At 47.4% G+C, this 25,588-nt stretch overlaps 1 protein-coding gene across 2 annotated transcripts in view; it reads left to right on the forward strand.

Annotated features, from left to right (window-relative positions):
* Positions 1-3,549: 3,549 nt before the first annotated feature.
* Positions 3,550-25,588, forward strand: part of Fife (regulating synaptic membrane exocytosis protein fife) — a 209,729-nt gene continuing 187,690 nt past the window's right edge. For both annotated transcript variants that reach the window (XM_055069086.2, XM_050175868.3), the window contains exon 1: positions 3,550-3,925. The gene's annotated coding sequence lies outside the window, so the exon portion shown is untranslated. The remainder of the gene's footprint in view (positions 3,926-25,588) is intronic.

Below are 25,588 nucleotides of genomic sequence, written 5' to 3' on the forward strand. Positions count from 1 at the left end.
TCGCTCCAATCGACTGGACTCCTCTCTTCCGCTTCCAAGAATAAGCGCGCCCAGATTGAATCCTCGCGTGCCTTCCGACGCTCGTGCGCGGAAGTGACCCTCGCATTATTAAACAGGCAGCTCGTTCGGCTTCGCGAGAGATTGGCGACGAGGTGCCGCGAATCGAAAGAACGGCCACGCTCTGTGACTTTGGCCAGAGTGTCGAAACTAGCGCTATTTCTTATAGGCCGGAGCGTTTAGGCGGCGGAGACAAAGACGAATGGATTTGCGACTGCCCGAAAGAAACGAATTTGGGACGTGACGTAGATAGACGGGAAACGCCGGGACGTGTACGTGCGTCAGCGCGCAGGCTTCCCAAATTAGCACCGCGGCCCGCCGGGAAGCACGCGATTCTCACGCTGCTTTATGGCCAACGCGTGCGCCCCCGAGCGCATTTGGCATTTCAGTGCATTGTCTTCCTTCTCCGCAGTGCCCTGGGGCTTTGCGTACGTCATCCAGGTGGCACGACAGTGGTCGACGCTTTTTTTTTTTTAGTTCGATACGCGAGCTCTTTCGAGGCTCACTGTTTTCCGAGAGGCGTAACAACCCACGTGCTGTCTGGTTTGTTCGAAAAGGCGGCACCTGTAGGGAATACAGCCGACGAAACGGACGTGGTGACCAACGCACTGCCGCCGAAACAAAGAGAGCGACCGTCGAACCTGTCGAGGTGGCTTAGAGGTTACGGCGTTTCGCTGCTAAGCCTGAGGTCGAGGGTTCGATCGTGGCCGCGGCTGCCGCTTTCGATGGGAGTGGTTTACGGGCTTTGTGTTGGAGACATTTCGCTTGCGATTCCACACCGGCCCAACCGACCACCCAGCGGCGTACGTTCATCGATTTGACATTATCAAAGAATGTGTCTGCAGTTGCTATAATGCCGATCAATGTGTATCACAGCGACCACAAAGCCCTTGTGACCATCGTTACTAAGTGACAATTAGTGATGGAATAAAGCCTTCTTCTGTTATCAGCCACAAGTTTTTTTACCTAAATGTTTACAGCTCCGCTGGTCATCCGCTTTCGCAGGGCGGAGCGGACTTGACTTTTCTTAAATATATAATATTTGGGAGATGCTTGTGCCTTTATAAAGCAATGACTGCTCCTTTCCTTATAGAACAAGTAAGTACTAAATATGACACAACAAGCCAGTATTTAACAAAATAAAGGTAACAACTAATTTTTTATTATTGCAAATAACAAACATAACATTCGGCAGTCCTCAGGTACGTGCGCGAAGACTATCAGGAATCTAACTAAAAAAGAAGAAAAAAAGAAAAGGAAGAAAAATTAATCCAGAAACAAACTAATAGTTTATATAGGCAAAGTTACGTTCGCATGCAACATCAGCTGTAGTCTATGTAAGCTATCGACGTCACCCCTCCAACCGCTTATTTTATGCCACATCTTCAGGGTACAAAAAGCTCAGCTTGACGTCACAGTTGAGTAGCACGAGTGTCAACACGATAGTTACTAAGACGTCCCAGAATCTGACGTTACGTGTTGAACAGTACAACTGTCAGCGTGGTGTGCTCCGACGAGTCGCGGGCAGTTGGCGAAATGTCAGGGTTTAGTAGTGCCCGTGCCAACCAAAAAAAAAAAAAACATTGCCGTAATTCCTTACATCCATCAACGTTCGCAGAGCCACAGGAAAGAAGCACTCCGGGATAATATAAGGGTTGTCTTTTCAGCACCCAACAATGCATGAAGTGAGCTGTAGAACAATGGCAGATTAGGCAAGTTGGTGGCTTTCCACATTACTTAAACATGGCACTAACGACACAGGACAAACAACGTGTCCCTATTCTCGTTCTTTGTCCTGTGTCGGTAGCGCTGTTCTTAAGTAATAAAGTAGGAAGCCTTTGCAGGTAAACTTATCCGGCAAGAGCAGAAAAAAGTGACTGTGCAAAAAAAAAGAGAAGAAATTAGAAACAGTTTGTTAATTACAGGACTTTTGTAACTTACCACATTATGTTTTACTGCGGAATATACTATACTGGCCAGACCAGCTGATGTATGAACGAGTGGTGAAGAGGGCACAACAACAAGGTGAAGAAGCTGCCACCTGAAGGATTTCTTGCAATCCATTCTCAGGTGTTTGGTTACCGCCCATGATTTGATGATACTATTATGCTATGGAAGATATAACGGCGAGGTTAATCACATAATCATAGAGGCTGAGCATGTCGACGCACTTGGCGAATCATGCACAAGCAAACCATCGATAGTGTAGTCCCTTAAATAGTTAGATTCTCTGCGCTGGCGGTGATGACACGTTACGGAGCTAATGTCTTTAGTAATGCTGTTTTCTGGCTAGGATTTATTGTCCCTCTCTTGTACACAACTGGCTGCTTCCACGCGGTCTGTATCCTGACGAGTATGAAGTGTAAAGTACGGCCTAGTTTAGAAATTTAAGATTGTTGTTGCAAGTAGTGTTGCGTGAGGGTAGTCTATATGTGCCTTCTCGTCTATATATATATATATATATATATATATATATATATATATATATATATATATATAGCCCAGTGCCAAAATAGTTCGCGAGTTGGATGAAATGACGTTGCGAGTATTACTGATAATTGGCGATTACACAAGCAGCACTCCAGAGAAGCTGCACGAAAACTTTGCCGCTACTAGTTAGTCAGCAATGCGAAGGGTTGCATAGGAATAAAGGAGATTGCGCGCACAGCTACCTAATTCAGTGTAGTCCTTTTAAGCAACTGCTACGCAGTTGGATAGCAAAGTGGAGGACACCGATAATAAATATAGATTGTATCGCCATTTCAGCCCCCTGTTGCCGCTAAATGAAGCTCCTCCACGGAATAAATTCCAGGCTGACATTAGGAAAAAAAGAAAGCGAAACAAAAAAAAAGGAAGAGCGATAATCAATCATGCAACAAGTTGCCGGGCACTCACACCTCGACGAGTGCGCGGTAATTGATTAATGATTAAAACACCCGCCCGCTATCCCTCGTAACGCGATTAAAACGGCAGGCTGCATGCAATACGAGCGAGCCTCGCAGGATGCCGAGGTATTTTTACGCAGCAATAGTGTGGGTTGCGTGCGCTTCAGGCCACGACAAGAAAACGATCCAACCACCGGTGCTTTGCTATGCATTTAAGACCTGCCGTTAATTCGAAACAACACACAAGTAAAAAAAACACAGAGAGAGAGAGAGAGAAAGAGAGAGAAGGGTGAGACCGATATGTAAATGAAGAAGAGCAAAGGGAGAGAGCTTCAAATGAGGAGGCGAGGCTGAGAGTGACGGAGAGGCGAGGGTGGAGGAGAAAGGGGGTTAAGGAGAGAGCCTGGAGCGGCACTTGTTGCAACAACGGCGTCGCACTTCTCCGCAGAGATGGAGAGGCATCGGACGGAGAGCGCGTTGCGGCGGCGAGCAGTATTGTGTTGATCGCCGCGCCGTGGCCTGGCATTGGCCTTCGCCGTCCGAGAGCTGGGGCGCGAACGCGCTCCTACGAAAGAAGACCAGAGAGGGAGAGAGCAAAAAGAAAAGACTTCTCTGCCAGGCTCGCCGGTCGCCTTTCCCACCCTGGACGCCTGGAAATGGATCTCACCCGGAACGGAGGGTGAGAGTCGGCGTCAGAGAGGATCGACGTGGGAGCCGGGGGAAGGGAGTTAGGCGAGGGAAGGAAAGCGTGGGATGGGGCGAGTGAGCGAGAGAGAGAAAGGGAGAGCGTTCTCAACCCTCCCCTCCTGGCTTCGACCCTGGCCCGGCCGGCGACGGCAGGGGCGCGCAGCCGTAGTAGTCTGTTGCGCGCGACCGTCGGCGCAAGCCCGTGTGTCGTAGGGGGCAGTAGGGACCGGCTACGTGTTGCACATCACGACGGCGGCGACGGCGGGATGATGTGGCGGCGTAGACGGCATCACACGGTAAGCTGCGGGCGCTGGTGCCTGCCTGGCTGCCGCCCTCCTCCTTTCTTTTTCTTCTCTTCGCGCTCTCTCTCTCTTTTTTTTTCTTTCGTTTCCGTAACTAGCGCCGGCGCCCTATCCTTTATATATGGTACGATATGACAGACGGCGTGGGTGGACGTCTGATACCTTCATTCTGTCGGGACTTCCTTATCTTTTTTTCATTTGCCATCGGATGGATTCGCGTGGGCTCTGCACGATGCGGTGCAGACGACAAGCACAGCTAGCGTAGCGTCGTGCCGCGGACGCCATGTTTTTTCAAGGCCGCGCTGGCGCGTGCACTACAGCATGAAGCGCGTTCCTTTTCCGGCAGTGTCTACGAGTGTGTAGGGAAAGAGCGCGGAATCTTCTCGTTTGCTCCGGCTCCTGTGGATGGCACTTCGGTGCATTGCAGCAAAGGACTCGGGCGAAGCCTCTGCGGCCATCGATGTTGTGGACGAAAGCTTTGCAGTATATTGAAGTGGTGTTCTTATGCATTTTCTGAGATCCGAGACTGAACAATAAAGGACAGGAAAGTTTTACTCACAGATCCTTCGTATCCGAGAGACACTATTCTTTGAATTGACACTGATCCTTCGTCCCATCTTAGCGAATAACGTGGCATAGAAGACTCTAATAAATGGAAATTTGTACCCCAGAAGAAGCGAAAGGTTTGTCAATACTGAGTTGCTAAAAGAATTACGGAAGGAAGACGTGGCAATGACATCGATCGAAGGATTAATATGCGGAAGGTATCCATGAGTGAATGGCCAATGGCTCAGTTGTTCGATGGCTGGCTCTCACAGTATGCGCCGCGAAACTTTGCGAGCGGTCAACGCTATTTTCTGTTTAGTTATTTAATAAACGAACCCCTCGGCTGCCAGTGCTATCGGTAGAATGATTCTTCGAAGGCTCCATCGGGACTGTCAGTGACGATTTTTGTTCGAAAGGGTTCCTCTGCTTGACGCGCTAGTTTGGGGGCTGAGAAAAATTATGTCCAGCACGTAGATACCTTCGCCAACTGTGACAGCCTTTCCATTCTTTGTTGAAAAAAATACTTGCTCGACGATATTTGGCTGCATGAAAAAAAAATAAGGTGGCATGTTGCGACAGAAATTCAGCCGGGCCCGATCACAGTATTTGCTCCACTTCTGACAATTGCTGTTGTATTTGTCAGTGGAATGGAGTAAGTTTAGGCACGATAGGGGCATTACATGTCCGTGAATTCATCCTGTCGTGCTTAGTACATCACGTCACGCGTGTACAGCTCGTTTCTACAGTGCCTGTTCACATTTAGTTTAAGTTTGAATGTAATATGCAAGTTTTCCTTGCCAACCTGTTTAAGATGGCGAACAGTATTCGAAACAAAAGACTTTATCACGACGACATTAGTGACAATGATGGTCGTTGCTGGGACGATGACGCCGACCACGACATGTGATCGGATTTTTCCGCTCTCTCGATTGACTGCCACATGTGTTTATTAATCGTATGAAAGCAAGAAATAATCCAGCAATGCCTATTGTGGTTATCTTTCACGAATGCGTTCTTGTTTTCATCCTGGCCTTCTCGTTACCTTTATATCCGCCCGTCTCTTGTACGCCCGCCTTTTCATGTCCCGAATCCCTAACGGACTTGCTCAGTTCCCCGTCGTTGTGTCATACCTGGTCAGACCTGTCTCTGCCATAACGCTTAACTTGCGGGCGCTTCGAAACCCGCAGGCACTACACATGATTAAAACGTGTCTCGCATTTGCCCCCCTCCTGTCCACCGCTTCATCGCGTGTGGACGTAACTAGATGTACAAGTTGCCTCAGCATCGACGCCGGCTTCGATTATCCTTCCTGTAGCGTAGTGTGGGGTAAGCGTGATCACGTTCTGTATTCCATACCGCTACCTAACCAGAAAAGGCGAAAAATAAAGTACTGCCCCTGCAAGCGTGCTTCACCTTCGCATCTGAACACGTCGAAGTCACCTAACTAACGTCTAGTCCTCGACACAAGTGTTTGCTCACCTCTCAAACACGAGAACCTCCCCAGCCGCGTTCGATACGCTCGCGTCTGCAGATTCGGCGTTGCGGCGTCGCATCGGCAGTCATCATTTTTCTTTCCCACGGAGTGTACATAGTTATTTCTTCTTGTTAGATTTTTCATTTCTGGGCGTTTGGCATTTTTCTCTATTTGTCCGGTTACATACTCCCTCAAGTACAAGAATATTAGAAAGAGAGAAAGGAAGAGAGTCGTGACCGGTGTGTGCGCTTTGGTGTGCGGTCTTTGTCTGGCGTGCTCATTCCCGGAGGCGGGAAGGATTCGCGTCTCGAGTCGCCGGGATTACGGGGGCGCATCGATCACACACTACTCGCGTGCCTCAGGCTCGAGGCGGGTCGAATTCCTCCCTCCGGGGTGCGCCCCCCGCTATAGAGAGGGCGAGGCCAAAATTGCGAGGAAAGGCGAGGCCCGGGAAATGAGTTCTGTCGTCGTGGACCAAGAGCTATATCTATAGAGAGAGAAGAAGAGACAGAGACGACGGCGAAGCTGTAAGGAGAAGCGGACGCGGAAGTTTTGGAAACCGTCGGTCAGCGCTGTTTCCGCAGCTTTCTCGGGCGAAAAGAAATCGAAAGGCTTCTCCGCAGAAGCTCGTACGTGAAAGGACGTCGGAGAACGGGTGCCGGTATCTAGGCGCAGTCGCGTATAAAATGGCAATATCTGCAGCCTCATTTCTTCTCTCTCTCTTTTTTTTTAAGTATGTGTGCTCAAGGATGTGTTTTCCGCTGATAGGCGGGGCCCGATGTACCTCTTTTTTGACTTAAGATACTCCTTCTTTTTAAATCTCGAACTCTCAAACAACCTCAGTATTCAACGTCTTCACGGCTCTACTAAATCCTTCAATAACTCTTTTTTGTCGGTAGCTATTGCAGAATGAAATAGTTTGCCTGACCGCGTAGTAATAGAACATAACCCTACCATGTTTCGAAACATACTAACGAACTTTCTGAGTATTTATGGTTAACGTACTTGACTTATTTTTACTGCATCGCACTTTTTTGAGTGCATTGGTTATTACTTTCTCTGTTTAACTGTCATTTCGTTACACCTTCTTTACCCTTCTGAATGTTATTGTTGTTATTTTTTTCTTCAGTCATGACGGTTTCAACGTTTGTTTTTCTCATGTATGGTCCCCCCTTATGTAACACCACAACAGAGGCCTTTTAAGAGTCAATAATGATTATTATTATTATTATTATTATTATTATTATTATTATTATTATTATTATTATTATTATTATTATTATTATTATTATTATTATTATTATTATTTGTCGGTGGACATGCCACAAGGCGTATGTACAAAAAAATGCAAAATCCGTCAAATGATTGCATGGAGCCCTGTTTTAGTCAGGTGCCGCAACAATGAAATGGCGCACTTTTGTGCGTTATGCAACGGATAAGAGTCCTCCGCAACATTCGGCGTTTCTTTGTCCTCCATAAACACCTTGCGCCTAGTGTCCCTGGTAACAGGAGACCGCCACAAGAGAGGTGCACAATATGACGCAAATGTCATTAGCAAAGATAAAAAAAGAGAAAAGCGAAGTGACTTCAGTTCGAAAGTTCGCACACGCGCACAACAGGTGTGCACAAAATGAAGCGAGTGACAGAAGCGCAGGTAAGAGGCAAATCCTTGTATCAGTGTTAAACTTCACACAAACACACACAAGAACAAACGTTCCTGGACAGTTCACAAAAATGGAAAGGGTACTGTGGAGGTACAAGGGAGTTCCGTCGTGAGCGGAACATTCCAAACACAATTCTCCCGAACACGTGCACAAGATCCACAGAAAAAAAAAGAGAAAAGAAACAAGAATGCGTCCGCTTTCAGAAGAAACCAAATGCGTTTACGAATACCACGTTTTATGGAGAAGAAATAGTCCGCCTTTTTTCCTTCTTGTTATGATGTTTAACCTTTGTGACGTTCTTCGTAGCTCTTTTTTTCTTTTAGTAGCAATGCTTCCACATGACATTACGAGAATTCATAACCTGGCATATTTTTGGCCTGGGGACTCTCTTATGTAACGCTGGAATTGAGGAGATGCTGCTACTGGTTTCGTTATTTGACGCACCGAAGCGATATATTGGATCTCCTAGCCACGACCGTGGAGTGCCCTAGAGCTAAGGGCCCCCTCCACAAAAACTCACTCATAACCCAGGCGAGTGTCCAATATGGATGCGAGCATCCAATACTCAAGTGAGCGTTGAATAAAAACATACAGTCAGGCTTCCCTTCTTGAACCATATACATGGTACGCCCATAAGTGACTGTGCTTTCTGTATCATTAGTATGAAGCTTATATTTATGTAATAAACAAAAGGCGGGGGGGGGGGGGGGGGCATGCACTAGCGGTCATGAGGCTGGCGACCCGGACCGGTGACGTCTTGACAGAGATATCGTGGTTACCGCCAACATTTAACATTACTTTGCGAAACTTCTTACTCTATCGAAAAATCCCGAACACCCCGTATCGACAATGCCATATGTTCCCCATTGTATGCTATACAAAAACCTATTTGTTCCCGTATAAACCCATACGATCAAATATGATTATGGTACAGGACATACGAGTCTTTTCCGATAGCGTTCTTTGCCTACTTCCCCGGGGTTTGCCGTGGGCGCTGTTCAGTTTCTCGCTGAGCGAACTGACCCGATCCTAGAGGACATGCACAAAACTTGGCGACTCGCTGGGCCGGTTCCGACACCACTACACGATAGTCGTCCACGCAAAGAGTTTTGACGCAGTTTGCAACGGGAGCCGATCCCGGAGGCAGTGCAATCTCGGTAACCTGAGAATGCTCTCGCGTGACAGACACCTAGCTTCCTCGCTTCTACCTCACGGTCTGGTGTCGGTGTCTCGCCTAAAATACGTAGCGGGGTGGCCTTACTTACAGCTGCGCTGGAAACCCAACTACATAAGGTGGAAATAAAATACAGCTGCGTTCACTGTATATCTCTTTGCCTAACATGAATGCGAAAATGTCCAAGAAAGCTCCGCTTAACGTAGATTCCAACAAGTGCGCTGGATCAGCCGCTTTTTTTTTTTTTTTTTTTTGTCGGTTAAGAGAGGATCTCTGCTATGGGCGCCGGAGAATTCACGTTGCCAAGTGCTCCTGTAAGGTTCATCCGTGTCAAACGTCAAGCGAGCATTTTCCGGGGATCGGATCGGATCGGAAAACATTTATTGGGCTCTAGAAAAGAGATCTTCGCGGCTTCAGACGGCCTCTTCCGTCTTCTGATGGATTCTTCTGTCTGCAATCACAGGGTTGGTGCCGTAGTCCAAGGCTCCACTGAGTATGGCCAACCCGCGAGCTCGCTCTACTAGGCGCTTTTGGCCGTTCAAGCTTACGCTGGAAAGCATACTCTCCCACTGTTCCGCACTCGGGTTTTTAATTTTATAGATAGTTGGGGACTCAATATTTTGACAGGCCCATGATATGTGGTATAGATCTGGTTTCTCTCCGCACCATGGGCACTTAGCCTCATACTGTGTAGGGAAAATTTTAGTGAGAAGGTTTAGATTCGGGAAAGTAGCCGTCTGCAGTTGTCGCCATGCAACAGCATCCTCTCTGCTTAGATCCTTATCTGGCGGTGGGTACTTCGCGCGCAGTCGGATAATGATGCAAGTTTGTACGCGGCGGCAGGCGTTCCGCATATCGTGAATGATATAGGCCAATTCGGGAAAGCAGAGTGCGCGGCCACGTGACTGAGCTCATCACATAAAATCCTATACGATATCGTCGCCACAGTCGCGGTGAGTTACCTATCGCCACTTTGTTCATTTTACTTGTCTTTCACCGGACGCAAAAACTAAAGACATATTTTTACGGGCCCTGTCAGGTTCAGCGCGTTCTAAAGATTCTTGAACTTTCTTTGTTGAGTTATGTAACTGTGTGCATGTTTACCTTTCCTGGCTTTCTGGACTCATGTACAGAACATTGTGTCAAACTGAACATGGATTTTTACTCGTATTCGCTGTTCAAAGCCACAAACTATTGGCACTGAGGAAACTCTCGTTGACCGATCTACTGGTTTACGTGGGGTACGGAAAGATTATGTTTTTATGCGAAAGCTTTATATGCCCTATAACGCGAAAATCAGGCGGTGTCGGCGTGACCGAAAGATGGTACCAAAAATGGTCGACGGCGCAAACAGTAAAGACACGTCAAAAAGGGTCGAATTGTCGTCAAATTAGAGGCTTCTGTATTTAAGTAAATTGAAGGCCTTGAAGCGAAAATCTGATAAATTTCGGTCGGGGTGGGAATCGAGCCCGGGCCTCCGAGGTGCGAGCCCAGCACGCTTTCGCCAACGCCAGCGCGATTCCACGGTTCTGGCTGAGTAAAGGTGTGGCCTAGTGCAGGTGTCGTTGGGCACGTGACGGTGCAGCCAATGGGGAGGAGGTGGGGCCACGTCATGAGTTTATAACATGCGCGCGTTCATGGCGTTCCAAGGTCTACAAACGGTATAATGCTTTCGGACTCCCACACGTTAAGCAGTCTTAAATGCATCTGCCATTTTCTTTTTTTTTTTTTTACTGGCCCCGATTACCTTCTCTCAGAATGGCGTTGTTCATGACGCGATTTCCGATGGCACGTTAAGCAGCATTTATATTTTGCTCGCTTCCGTGACCTAAATAGCTTATACATTACCCTATTTATTCCTATCCAACCCGATTTTGATAATAGGCCAATACCCGAAGATCGAACAGACCACGAAAAGAGGGGGAGTCTCTAACGTAAACAAACACCAATACTGCGTGCTTTTTCAGCCCTATAACAATATTCACAAACCTGTTTCTCTGTTGTGTCTTTTCTTGTTTTTTTTTTAATTTTTATTGTTGCCTTTCGTGAGCATTCAAGGGCTCGTTCTCGCATCAATTGCTCAATAACTTACCGTCGTCTGCATCAACATAATTTGACTCGGGTCACCCTTCTCATCACAGCCCGCATTATCTTCTATGACATTTAAAGGGCATCACTTTCGGAAATATCGCGAGATCAGATCATGACAAGGCTGCCGGCTCCCACGCCGTGGCTCTACGCTGATACTCATGTTTCTTATGCCATATAAAAGTGCACAGGCAGGAGCACTCAGAACTGCTTTAATATGCTGAGTGCTTAACCGACGCAGACTCAGTTTGTGATTGGTAAGGTTTGGCAGAGTCACATGGGGGGGGGGGGGGGGGACGGATCGCAGACTGCACAGTGCTCGGCGAGTGAAACGCGATACTCCGGATCCCACCGCGATCCGAGCTTTATTTTTTTTTTTTCTTTTGCGTTACCGGTGAGAGCTGGTTGATTGTGCAGGGGCCGAATGTGCGTCACAGTGCGTCACAAGCACTCTCGCTTTCGCGTGGTACAAGAAATCCATCAGCCCGGCGTCCCCACCCCCTACCGGCGGCGCAGCGAAGTGTGCGGCATCCACGCACTCCGAGTATCGCGTTTCATTCGCTGAGCACTGCGCGTCTTGCGATCTGTTGCACATCGCTGTGCGCATCGCCTTGTTCATGGAATGCATCATTTAACCGCACAAAAACAAGGGACAAAGAAGGAACACACAGGACAGGCGTGTTCCTTCTTTGTCCCTTGTTTTTGTGCGGTTACATGATGCATTCCATTAACGACCACCAACTAGCCCGCTTATCCCTGTTAAATCGCCTTGTTCTCCAGTCTCGCGATGATGCACCCAAAGACGTACCTGTATCTGCACCAAACAACAACAATAACAACGACGCCGACGACGACGACGACAACAACGATAATAACAACAACAGCCTCCTCCTTTTCTTTCTCTTCACTTCACCAATAATAATCTTTCATTCATTTAGCAAACTTATAATTACCGATAACCTGGTAGTATATGCTTGCTGACAACATTTACAAGTCGCACTAAATAAACAAATAAATAAATGAACCTTGCATCTCCTCTTGCGAGGTTTCATGCCGGTTGGAGCGGCACCACGAAGGCAGGTGCCGAACCTTACGAGACCTCTTTGTCCACCGGAAATCAGCGCTACCAGTACGTGGGTAACGAGCATACAGTTGGAGTCGATGAGTGCTCTTTGTCAGGCATTCGCTTGGGGTGGTGCATCGGCAAGCCTGTTCCGAAAGGAATCTTTCAGCGAAGGTCGCCGGCTCGTTTTCATCGCCACTTATAATCTCGTTCCAACATACGCGCCGACCAACTTGTCCAGAAATATTCCCGTTTCTTTTGTGTTATTCGCCACGTCTGACAGGAATAGCTTTCCCAGTGAAAGTTCTGGTATTGCTACGCGCGATTTATTCGTGCGATGGAAGCATTGGTACCACCAATGCCGTTTCTATGGGCGTATATTATGTATTATATCGTACGTCACAATTGTTATCCGTCCCTACTGATACGTTCCACCTACAGTCCAACTGTTTCATACATCTTCCGATTGATTCTTACGGAAATTACACGGAATTTATATATAATCCATATAGAACCAATAAGAATAACAAGGAATTCATACGCCAAATATACGTAACTATTGAAATTGCATGCGGAGTGCTTGATTGGGAATATGTTTCTTTCTTTTTCTTTCTTGTAAGATTGTCCATTCACTCTTTTCCTATCTACGCTTGGGTATGTACCCTACGAGTGCCGTACGGTGCTCTGTTGTCTAATGGTCCCCTTACGTAATATCCGGAAGGGTGCGTATCTTGTCAAATAATAACAAAAATAATATGTTGCGACGCCGACATCCCGCGAGAACAACAAAGCTTTCGTATCATCTAACGACGCTCTCAAAGCTAGGCCGACTCCCAACTTTCGCGTTAGTCATGCTGCAAAGCAAATAACGGCATAGATTCGAATAAACGCGCCGCCTCGTAGTTTTACGTGATAACAAGCTCGGGTATACGTAAATCGAATTACGCAATCAGCGACGTGGGCTGCAGATCAACGCATTTAAGAACTCGCTGAACGCGCAGCGGCTGCCATAATTGGCACCTGCGAGCACCGCTCGGCGGCACACAAATGGAACGCGTAGAGTTCGTTAACCGCATGAGTGAAATGAGAAGTTGGCTTCGCTGACTGGCTATCACGAAGTTACAGTAGAAAACTAAACGGGGGGCTCGGAAAGGAAGCTTCGTAACTGGCGAAAAAATAAACATAACGTTCTCCTAACTGATACAGTCAGGAATCCGGCAAAATGCTGCGCGAGAGTGAATTAATCGACAACCCGAAGCTCGGCAGCATCGACGAAACGAACTCTGCGGAAAGCCCACAGTGCAGGGGAAGAGAGGCGAAATGGCAGGCGTTCCAGTTGGAGCATTTTGTAGCTTGGTGCTGTAGTCTTGCGGATGCTGGTGCTGTGGCTCTCGGTGTCATAAATCTTCAACTTGCTGCTTTCGCGGCCAGGAAAAGACACAGTCCACATCGCAAACTTCCCGCCCCTGCGCTCTAGTGACGACTCTTTCGGGTTAACCTAAGCCTAGCTGTACAGGGTAGTATTTCAACCGCGGAAAAAAGTTAGTGATTGAGCGTTGCGACACTGCGAGATTGCAGAAGTAATGCCCATCGGGAATTGATACGCAAGTGGACTGGCATGATACGCTTTCATAACAAATTAGCGTGGGCTGCCGATAGATCTGTCAAAGTTACAGGATGGTCTAAGAAGGTGTTGCGGACGCCACTAAAAGAAAGACAAGAATGTGGGTAGACGCTTAGTACGTTTTCTAATCGGTAGCCATAATCACACGGTAATTAGCTATCAACTTGGTGCGCGATCATTTAACGCAGAGCGAAACAGAACGCAGCCCACCGACCATCCCGCCAACCATGGCAGTGCCTTCACCGACGTGGTCGTTTGTAGAACTACTTAGTGCACTGAACCGAAATGGAGCAACACTGAGCATGCAATGAGCTTAATTTACCCGCAGTGCCAATGTCAGCGGTTTATTTCCTTGCCGATGCTGGACAGAACTGGCCAAAGGAGGTCGCGCCCACAAACCTCTACGCCGTAACTGCAGGGGGCTTCGTTGTTATTCAGCGTAGTAAGGCTTCGCAACACGGCGACAAGGTTCTTGAACGTGCGTCAGATCTTGCGGGGCCTCCGAGAATGCGAAGTTGTGGCATTGCAACAGCGCGGTATTCCCATGAGCTCGAAATCAAAGGCAAAGCTTTCGGCGTATGACGACGTCCCCGCTCATCCACAGACGAGCAGAAGCGGAGCTGTGCACAAGCCTGGATGCACGGACAAAGCTGATTTCCGCGGACAATTTGATTAGGGTGACCAAGGCGAAGATGGCCGAGTGGCAACTCCAAAACTAGCCACTCATATTAACTTATCAGGGGAATAAATTAACATTAATCATAGATAAAACGAAATACGTGGTATTCCATTTCCGATATTCTCAACGTGACACAACAAGTATGCAGATTTATGTCGAAGGTGGTACTGTTGAGCAATTAGACATCATAAAATACTTAGGAGTGTTATTAGATCGCAACCTATACTGGAGACCGCGTATAACCAGTATATGTTCGAAATTAGCCTCCGCTTGATATGTACTAATTACATGTAGAGCATACTTTAATCTTAACATACTTAATATTATCTACTCTTCTCTCTTCCATTGCTACATGATTTACTGCTGTGAATCATGGACTGGCACATATAAAACCTACATATATCCGCTTATTTGGCTACAAAAATTATTATTAATGTTATTATTAATTGTTTTGAACACATATACACATATACACAGTTAACAGGAAAGGAAAAGCGAGGAGAAAGCTGGCAACTGCCACCGGAAGGGGCACAACGCCTGCCTATAAAAAAGGGCCTTCCGTATTAGAACGCACACAAGCCCACATGATAACACCATGCTATTCAGCCGTCTTTGCATACTACCATTTTCCCTGGCATCCGAAATGAAAGTTGCAAATCTGGCTAGCAACATTATGCGCTGAAATCAGTCATTGCTGCCAGACTTGTTCATTATACCTAATCGTAATACAAGGAATATATGAATTTTAACTTACCTGTCTCTCGTAACACGTATGGTCACCGACTGACTGAGTTTAATAATGCCAAAATTCGGAGTTCAATTCTTCATGAAGCAAAAATGGCAAACAATTTTGTAATCGCTGTCAAAAAGCTGTACCAATCAAAAATTACTTTATTACTTTTTTGTATCATTTACTGTACTTTTTTGGTAATTGCATATGTTTGTGATCGCTTAATTGTTTTAAATTTTATTACTAGGAAGTAGAAATTTACAAAATTTTGTAGCTGCTCATATATGCATATTGAATATGGGCCCACACTAGCCTTTGGCTACGGGTCCAACAGCTTTTTTTTTTGTACAATTCATGTATTAATGAGAAATTAATGAAATGAATGAATGAAAAAAAATGACGCGAGACAGCGGGCGTCAGAAGTAACCTGTGACGTCATGTGCGCCACTTTTTGGAAACCACCTGCTCAATGAGTTCACCGCATGAGTGAGAAAATCTTGGAGAGGGTTTGGTCAAAAGCATTACGATTCATACGCCGATGGTCTGTCGTTAACGCCAGATCTCTTGCAGTCTTTTTCAAGAGATATTTGACGTGTGGTGGCCAGCACTGGAATTCTATTCGAGCATTTCTTTTTAATGCCCTCCTATAAAGGGATGGTAGGCAGTGCATACTTCACCGAACAGACGGACTTAGCGATAAAAGGTTTGAGTTCAGTGACGCGATCTCGAGATGCGCGAGAAGCGTCCAAGCGAGGGCTTTAATGTATGTTTGAGAACTTGATGCCCTTAGCTGGCATCTTAATGTAGGCCGCACGAGTGTTTTTTTTTTTTTTACATTACTGACTCGTCGGTACATGAGGCAGCTGTGGCTGGGAATCGAGCCGATGACCTCGTGCTAAGCAGCAGATTGCCATAGACACGCAGCTATCGAGACGGACCGAAAGAGTTATTTGTGCTCTTTCTAATATTTGTCTAATGCTCGTCTTCGCTCATCGTTTGTGGTGAAGCCAGCTTTTAACTGTCTGGTCTCTCTGCGTGTACAGTTTAATAGGCATGCTTTCCTAATAGGGGGGAGGAAGACGAAGTTACTCAGTGCTAGAACGCATCTGTCCCAGCTAGCCAGTTTTCGTCAAATTTTCATCAGTCTCTGGGGCATTTTCCGCGTCCTGGCTTGAGGCGATGGACGCGGAACGTTCCGCAGGCCCGTGCTGCCAGAAGTCTGCAACGGCAATCTCTTCTATGAGTCAAGGCACCTGGTCAACCACCAGTGACCGCTCAAGAGAGACTCCTACTCCTGTGGCCATGGATGCAGAGCCTATTGCCGGCCCGTCTGGCAAGATCACTACATTAACAAGTTCCTCAAGGAAACGAGGCACCTGGTCCAGCACCAGCGAAGACACAGAGGTCTACTCCATCACAGGTGACGACTCATCTGATGACAGCTTCGTGTCGGTGAGGAGCCGAAGGGCTAAAAGGAGGCTTATCAAGGCGTCGTCACCAGCGAGTACGTCAACCATGCAGGCAGGTAGTGAACGCTGGCCGCACACCATCCTCTTCATGCCAGTGGATTCTTCTGTCAACCTTCGAGTATTGAACAGGCAAGCTCTCTCTGTTTTTCTTGAGGGAAAGGCGCCAAACGAAATCAAGGAAGTCCGGCTGAACACACGAAAGAATGTTCTAGCTGTCGACACAACCCGTGGAACCACGCTGGAGACGCTACGACAGATAACAGATTTGGGCAACATAAAAGTACGATCGGTCATACCTATGGATGGGGCCTGCACTGCAGGTGTGATCTACGATGTTGACTTGGCTATTTCGAACTCGGACCTGCCAATTCTGATCAAACCGGCATACGAAGGAATGGTCATCACGCACGTATGCCGACTTGGCAACAGCCGTTGTGTGAAGATTGTGTTCAAGGGGGATTCCATCCCTTCGCACGTAAAGGTCGGTCACTTCCGACATGTCGTACGACGGTTTATCCCAAAGCCGCTTCAATGCCACAAGTGCTTTAAGATCGGACATGTTAAGGGCGCCTGCGCAAACTCCCCAATATGCCCCCGGTGCGCGGAGTCACACACGGTAGATGTCTGCCATGCCACAAACTTTAGGTGTGGCAACTGTGAAGGCACCCATGAAGCGACGTCTAAAGAATGCCCAAGAATAAAAAAAAGTTCGAAGTTCTGAAGCAAATGGTGAGGGATAACTCAACACATAGAGAAGCCTCAGAAAAGATCCGGCGTCGACGTCGTCATCGACGGAAACGCTCAAGACAGGGTGGAGCTCGTGCGCCGCTTGCGCCAACGCCATCATCTTCAAATAGAACGCCCGAGAGCACAAGGAGGCCTCCGACGGAAAATGCTGCCCCCGTGGAAGAGTGGCCGGCGCTTGCAAGCTCTCAGTCTTCTAAGGAGCCTCCACGCTTGATGCTCCCATCGAAGCCCGCTTCTGTCGGTGAGGCTTCAACAGTCGACTGCCAAATGATCCCGGTGCTGCGATCCATTGTGAATGTCATCAGGGCCATGCTGACAAGCATTGACACTCCATCTGCTCGTAGTGGACTACAAGTGCTCGACGCGCTGAGCCCCGTCCTAGCAAGCCTTGAGTGAAGCCATGACTGACAATCACAAGTAATTTCGTAAGGAGGTCAGAGAAGCGTCGATCCTTCAGTGGAACGCGAGAGGTCTAAGATCTCGCATCGCCGATTTTCGTCAATTTGTTCTCACTAACCGCTTTCCAATCATTGTCATCTGTGAACCAAGATTATCCCATCCAATGAGACTATCCGGCTACGAGACAATATTCTCATCAAGCGACATCAAAAGTAGCAAGGTGGTCGTGTTTATTCGCCGTGAACTCACTTACGTCGTCCAACCGGTGCAACATCATGACGACAATCAGTATGTGTGCATGACTGTTAAAAATAGGAAAGTCACCTTTGCACTCTTGGGGGTGTATCTATCTCCATCAAGTCGATTTGACACCAAAAGACTAGAAGACATCTTGAAAACACAACCTGGTCCATGGATTATCACCGGGGATTTCAACGCTCACCATACCATTTGGGGAAGCTCAAAGGTTAACGCGACGGGAAGACGACTAGCTTCATTAGCTTCCAACAATGGTCTCCACCTGCTGAATGACGCGAGTCCAACATTTCTGCGGGGAATAACGTACAGCAGCTGCCTCGATTTGACTTTCGTCTCCCACCGCCTCGCCACACATGTTAAGTGGTTTTTGGACATTGAAACGCACGGAAGTGACCACATCCCCACTTACCTCAAGATCAAGGGAATGTCCAACACGTCTACGTTCACCACGATACGAAGAATAGATTAGTCTGTCTTTAAATCCCAGATTGAGGACGCTTGTCACAAAGGCCTCTCTTGTGGACTTCAACAAGCTATTAAGAAAACGGCACAGACGGCCACGCGCACACTTACGTGTTCTCCAAGGTATTCTGAATTCGACCTGGAATTGGAGCGGCTTCGTGCGATTCGCCGTCGTGCCGAAAGGAGATATCGACGCACTAAGTCAATTCAGGATCTCAGAACAGCCAGGCGAATGCAAAAGAAGATACAACGCCGAATGGATAAACTTGAGGCTCAGCGTTGGTCGAAATTTTGTGCGTCGCTAGATCCACGCAAACCGCTATCTCAAATATGGAGAACTGTGCGAGGTCTACGTTCTGTTCCGGAACAGCGTTTCCCGTTTAAGGCCCTAGCACTATTCCAGCGCCGACAAGACATTGATGTGGCGGAAGACTTCTGTGCTATGATTGCGGGCCAGCCAACTCGCGCAGGTTCGCTTACATTGAACCGTATTCCAGATTCACGCGATTCACGCATGGATCTGCCTTTCACGACGCAAGAGCTTGACGCGGCGCTCGCCCTATGTAATCGGTCGTCGTCGCCTGGTCCGGATGACATATCTTACCGCATGCTATGTCACCTTGGTGAACGGGCACGAAGTGCACTCTTTCATATCTATAACGAGTCCTGGCAAGAGGGCAAAGTTCCTCAAGATTGGAAGCTCAGCCGCCTGGTACCGCTTCTTAAGCCTGGCAAGTCTCCCTTAGAGATTACTTCATACCGACCAATTGCGCTGGCAAGTTGCGTTGGGAAGGTAATGGAGCGAATGATCCTCGCCAGACTTGAGTGGTATCTTGAACATTACGAAATCTACCCGGACGCCATGGCTGGTTTTCGACGTCACCGATGTTCTATCGACAACGTTATCGATCTGGTAACCTATGTTCAACACCAAAAGACGTGTAAGAGGTTATCTGTCGCAATGTTCTTAGATATAAAGGGAGCCTACGACAACGTTCTTCATGACGCCATACTTGAAGCATTGGAATCGGTGGGCCTAGGCGGTCCATTATATCGTTGGACTCGCAGTTATTTACGTAGGCGGTCTCTATTTCTTAACACTGAAGCTGGCCCAACCTCGCAATATTATACGCACCACGGAGTTCCACAAGGTGGTGTCTTGAGTCCCACGCTTTTCAACCTTGTACTCATTGGTCTCGTGGAACGACTTCCGAACACAGTTAAAATTTCAATGTATGCCGATGACATCTGCGTGTGGGCATCTGGTGTGACACGGCCGCAAGTACGCGCCAGGCTTCAAAAAGCTGCCACGTCAACATCGGCCTACTTAAATGAACAAGGCCTCAAGATCTCGCCAGAAAAATGCGCATTGGTCGCGTTTAGCCGGAAGCCAATGAGATCATACGATGTCTCTATCAACGGTCAAAACATTCCTTATGTCAGGACGCACCGATTCTTAGGAGTAATCATTGATCGCGACCTCTGCTGGAGTCCTCATGTGGCCTACCTAAAGAAGCGCCTGACGGATATTTCTAATGTGTTTAAGTTTCTTGGAGGAAATGTCTGGGGTACTTCAGTACATGCAATGATGCAACTGTACAGGACGCTCTTTCTTGGGTATTTGCGATACAGCTTGCCTGTGCTGACCAACACCTGCAGAAGTAATATCCGTACACTCGAAAGCGTCCAGGCCCAGGCGCTTAGAGTGTGTCTTGGATTGCCGTGGTGTTCGTCAACGGCTGAAACCATTGCGATTGCACACGATTTCCCAGCCAAGACCCATATAGTCATGGAAGCACTCAGAGCACACGTAAGACACCTTGCTCGAGCCCCTGCCCATCATCTAGCCACACTGCCGGAGGATCGACCACGTGCTTCCTTTTGTGAAACTGTCCTGCCCTATCGTGCATACCTTCCATCAGGTTATACAGCTCCAGCGAAAGTTCCGTTTCCACCATGGTGCTTGGCTCAAGCAAAGGTTCGACTTATCGTACCAGGCATACGAACAAAAGCCCAACTCTCGTCTCCAGCACTCAAGCAGCTTTCACTGCTCTTGCTGTACGAGACGTACAACGATCATCATCATCTGTATACTGACGCTTCAACCACGGTGAATGGGTCTGCAGGATCGGTGATCTTTCCTGCAAAACCTTCCACCATAAAGATTCGACTCTCTCACCAGACTACATCGACTGCCGCGGAGCTTGCTGCTATTCGTTGTGCACTTCGTGTAATTTCTGAAGAAATACCCAAGAAATGGAGCGTGTTCACTGACTCCAAGGCTGCACTTCATTGTTTGGTTTCTGCCTTACGCCGAGGACCCCACGAACAACTAGTTCTAGAAATCAGACTGCTGCTTCACCACCTCGTCGAGCAAGGACACGACATCACATTGCAGTGGATTCCAAGCCACTGTGGCATAATGGGCAATGAACTTGCCGACGCGGCAGCACGATCTGCACATGAGGAGGGCTTGCAAGACTCCATTCCATTCTCAAGAACAGACGCCGCAACGAAAATTCGTGTGCTTGCAAATGAAGCCATCAAAACTTTATGGAACACACCAAGCTTAAAACATACACGTCTACACCGACTGGACCCATCCCTTCGACTTCGACCCCCATCTGGACTCTCTCGACTAGAAACAGCAGTACTTTGCCGACTGTGGCTTGGTGTCGCCTACACAAGATCCTTCGCCTTCCGAGTCGGTATGGACGACAGCGCGGCTTGCAGACACTGCGGCGGCAAGGAGACCATCGAACACGTGCTCTGCCACTGTCCTCAGTACAGCGCGCACCGGCTGTCACTAGCGACCACGTTGGCACGCCTTGACGACAGGCCACTTTCAGAACAGTCAGTTTTGGAATGCCGACGTGAACTGTCGTCGCAGCAAAAGTCGGTCAAGGCTTTGCTGACTTTTCTACGTGACAGTGGCCTATTAGACTATTATGACCCCATTTCATCCCTTTTCATATTTTTTTTTCTCACGCTTTTATTTTTGTCACGCTCTTCTTTCCGTCTTTACTTCCCCTTTCCCTTCCCCTAGTGCAGGGTAGCAAACCGGAGGTTTTAAGTCTGGTTAACCTCCCTGCCTTTCTCTCATTTGCATCTCTCTCTCTTTTCATAATATGTGCCCCTGCTCATACGGGACCGCATAGCGGCCTAGTGTACGTGTTTCGAACTCGCCTTTTTTGTCTCAATTATGTTCCAGAGTATCTGTGATTATGTGTGGACCTAATTTACTGAAGCGAACTGCGACACAGGGTGTTTTCGACATCGTAACGTTTCTTGTTATCTCACAATATTGTCTTATAATTATTACAAATATGTAATCATTATAGAATGACCAAACCTCTTTGTTTTATATTTTGTTTAAGAAAAGTACGTTCGAACCGCCTTAGGTGATGCGCTACTTTCTGATGTGTGAGATGCATTTGCAGAGTTTACCGCTTTTGATGAGGTAGTAAAGACTGGTGGTGCCTATGAGTGTAGTCGATATATAAGAGTGAAAGGGTTACATGAGAGAGAGAGAGAAAGAAAAGGAAAGGTAGTGAGGGAGATTAACTGGGGTGCACTTAGTTTGCTACACTACACTATAGGAGGGGGATGTGGGCAGAATAGGAAAGGGAGAAGGAAAAATAGAACAAGTGATATATGCGCACATAGCATTCACCGCGCAATCACAGGTGGTCGCAGAGGTCGGCCGTCTCCCAAAAGGGCCGCACTGCTCTTGCGGCAGGCAGGGCGGATCGCGGTCAAGGCCATGGCCCGAGTACTTTTCTCTTTCATTCGAGTACACTACAGAGTGTACTCGAATGTGTTTGAAGCAGCAGGCGTGGTCTGTCTCTCATGGTAACAAGAGTGATCATGGTGTGCGAGAAACTGTATGTGGCGAGCAATAACAGCGCGTTAATGATGTGAGTAGTAGTATTAAATCCCCGCTGTAATTTTTGCGGAAACTAGAATTAGGAAAGACGGGAAAATTATGCAGATTCAAACGAACACGTGGAGCGTATTGGAGCGTATTGGAGCTTTGTATACTTTGTTTTTTCGTTCGACACTCAGCCCCCGAATGGCCTGAAATTAAGCAACTGGAATCGACAGCGTCAGCCGAAAATTTTTGGCGTCATTCGATAAACGCTTTGACGCTATTAAGACAATAATGTTGAAACTCATACATAGATGCGCACGCACACCAACATACGCATACACTCCCGTTCTCTTTTCATGCATTGGAGTATTTTTTTAATGTATTATTGTCAACGCTGTGAGAGGGCCCGATTCAGAAAGCATACATTATGAATGCGATGTTTGTGCCCACCGGGAGCCATGGACGTAGGGTTGCCAACCATCCCATATTCAGCGAGACAATCCAGAATTTCGAGTAAGAGTCCTGAATCCCGACTTGACCCAGTCTGCAAGGCCAAATGTTCCGGCTTTTGCTTTTTTTCCCAACTGAACAACAATCAACAAACCATATTTCATTGTTAGAATGCCTGACAACTCGGTTGCACGTTCTTCTCTTTTTTCCTCTGTTGAATTGTCATAAACATAAAAGCGTTTTTTTTTTGTTCTTTTTTGTCATAGTTCTATTTCTATTGTAAACCCTAAGTGATTACACTACCACTATTTGTAGTGGCACACGGGAAAGCCGTGTTACCCTTTCTAGATGCAAATCGAGAAAACACCCTCCTCCCCTCCTCTCCGCCCCTCCTTCTCACCAGTCCTGATTTCGTCCACTCTATAGTTGGCAATCCTACTTGGCCGTCGTGCCCTTTTACACCGTTATCATCATTCCGGCTATCACGGTTCTCCGTCACTCTCACACGCGAGAAAGCTTTTGCGAATGTCGTGCCACAAATGTGCACACAGAACTGAGCCGAATGCGGGCGCAGCGCCAACATTTACCGCAAGACGGCTCGCGCGCTGGCCCAACTTCCCAAGGTCTCCCTCCTTTTACTTGTTTCTTTCTGTAACGCGAGCGAAAGGAAGCATTGCGGCGCTGGGACGCGCAAACGGGAGTGCGGCGGTAAAGCCGTAGAGCCCTCAGCAAAATCGACAGCAGCAAAAAAACGAAAAAAGAAAAGAAAATGCGGCGGGTTCGAAAGGCGGCCTTCTTGAGTTCCTGCAGCGCCGCCGGCGATGATGTAGAGCAGCGCTCCGTCTGGAAGCACGGCGTGTATTATAAATGACTGCGCAGTAGGATTCCCACTGCCGCCCGGCTTTTCCGTAATACAGCCGTACGCGAGAAAGTAAGCTTCTCCGTCTGGCATAGGAGGCTCGTGCGCTGCGGGAAGTATGACGAGGACGCGAGTGAACTGCTGACTGGGACTGAGAGGCTCGAGTCGTCTTACCTTCTTAAAGCGAAGATTTCTTTGCCTCTTTTCGCCCCATTGCTAGTGCCGACTGCTGCGGCTGCCTTGCTGAGTAAATGACTCGAGCTATTAGGTATGTGCCGCCGAGTACTGGCAACAGGACACGTGTTATTATGCGCACCGTGCGCAACAAATTTGGCCACTGGGTATGCGCGACTAAGTTCGTTCCGCAGGCTATGTGCCATCAAGACAGCAACTTGGACCGCTGGGCAATGTGACACTGGGCATTTTGTGAAAAAAAAACGACAATGCTGTGTTGCGTTTGCCGCAATTTGTGGAAACATTTCTGACTGGTTCAAGTTGCGATTGCGTAACCGTGGCTTTAATATTGGCGTGAGCATCAAAGAAAAAGACAAACCTCGCTTAACACCAATTTTTTTTCACGTACGTGGGATCCGCAATTTTTCTTTCTAACTTTCTTCTTGTGTGCAGTTCGCAGAGAGATCCGAACACGGCAGTGGGATGGCAATTTATGCAGAAAACACAACTGGTTAGCAACTTTTAAAATTACCACAATCGCGATCGACCGCTATTTTGAACGCGCGGATGCAGTGTATGTAAGCACTTCGTAAAATCAAATCAAATAAAGCAAACCACAAAAGTTGTAGGTGGCCATAAGATTTTATGTCACTGCCCATATTTAACCTGCTACATAAAGACACTGCTGAAATAGAAGACTAGGAATATTTGGCAGGAAACAGAGAGACGTGAGCTGTTCGACAAGTATAACCACTGAGCTGGCTTGGTTCCGCCGACTCCATTGTTGAAGTATATAGAACATTTTTGTTATTATTAATAAGTGAAGAAAAGCGGAAAGGTAAGCCTCTTTACTCCCAGCTTAGCAGATGTCTCGGAACAACTGAGAAAGATATGTATAATAGGAGGAAACAAGATGAAAATAATAAATGACGAAATGATAACACAAACACTACGACATGACACAAGTCACAAGCACGTAATTGGAGTCGTCGCGGTCATCAGCACCAGAAGCACTGCTTAGTTATTTGGTGCAGCCACCAAAAAAGCGCATTGGCTGAATCACATCAAAACTACCGCGTAAGCTAAATGAAATACATTTAGCTTACGCGGACATACATACATACATAATACAAACACTAAACTAAGAAGTGGCGCACATATATACTGACGTGTATATCTTTCACGAGAAATCTGCAAAACAGTCTTGATGCTTCTCCAAACGGAGAGCCGCAATTATTCCTTCAAGCTCATATTTTCCTTGATGATTAGTCTTCGTTGAAGCATTGTCCACAATAATTCAAATAAATTTTCACGAGGTACTCCTTTGCTGTTGTCGAGCTGTGAGGAAGTGTTCTTACAACGATTACAACGAATGTCTTAACTCTGAGGCGGTATTCTAATTACGTTCTTACAACAGGCGCCTTTGGCAAAACAAGGTTCAATAACTGACGGGTATTACAACGCAAAACACAACAATCTTCGAAAATAGTCAGAATCGATGTCGAGCAAGAAGGAAAACAAACGCTATTGCGAGCGTAAAAAAGAAAGTTTAGAACGTGTGGTTATCGGCATTAACCAGCATGCGTCAAGGGGTTAAATACAAAAAAGAAACGTGGCAGGCGACGAACCGGGCTGTAAATTGGACGAAACAAATTCTGTTCAAGAAGCTCATTTTGACTGCGACATACCGGAAGCTCGACATAAGCTCCGGAGAAACCGCGACGCGCGAAGAGAAAGCCGCAGAGCTGTCGCTGCATCAGTCGCGAGGTATCGACATATTGCCGCTGACACACTTTGCGTCGCAGTAGTTTTACGGGGTAGCTGGGTGGGTAACGCAGCAGCGGCCCTTCTCGTTTGTATGCAAACTTTGTCGCACCGACGCCGCCTGAGTTGGCTTGTTTCGCTCCACCTAAGAACGTTCCTCGG

This window comes from Dermacentor andersoni, chromosome 9 (genome assembly GCF_023375885.2).
Source record: "Dermacentor andersoni chromosome 9, qqDerAnde1_hic_scaffold, whole genome shotgun sequence".
Taxonomy (NCBI): domain Eukaryota; kingdom Metazoa; phylum Arthropoda; class Arachnida; order Ixodida; family Ixodidae; genus Dermacentor; species Dermacentor andersoni.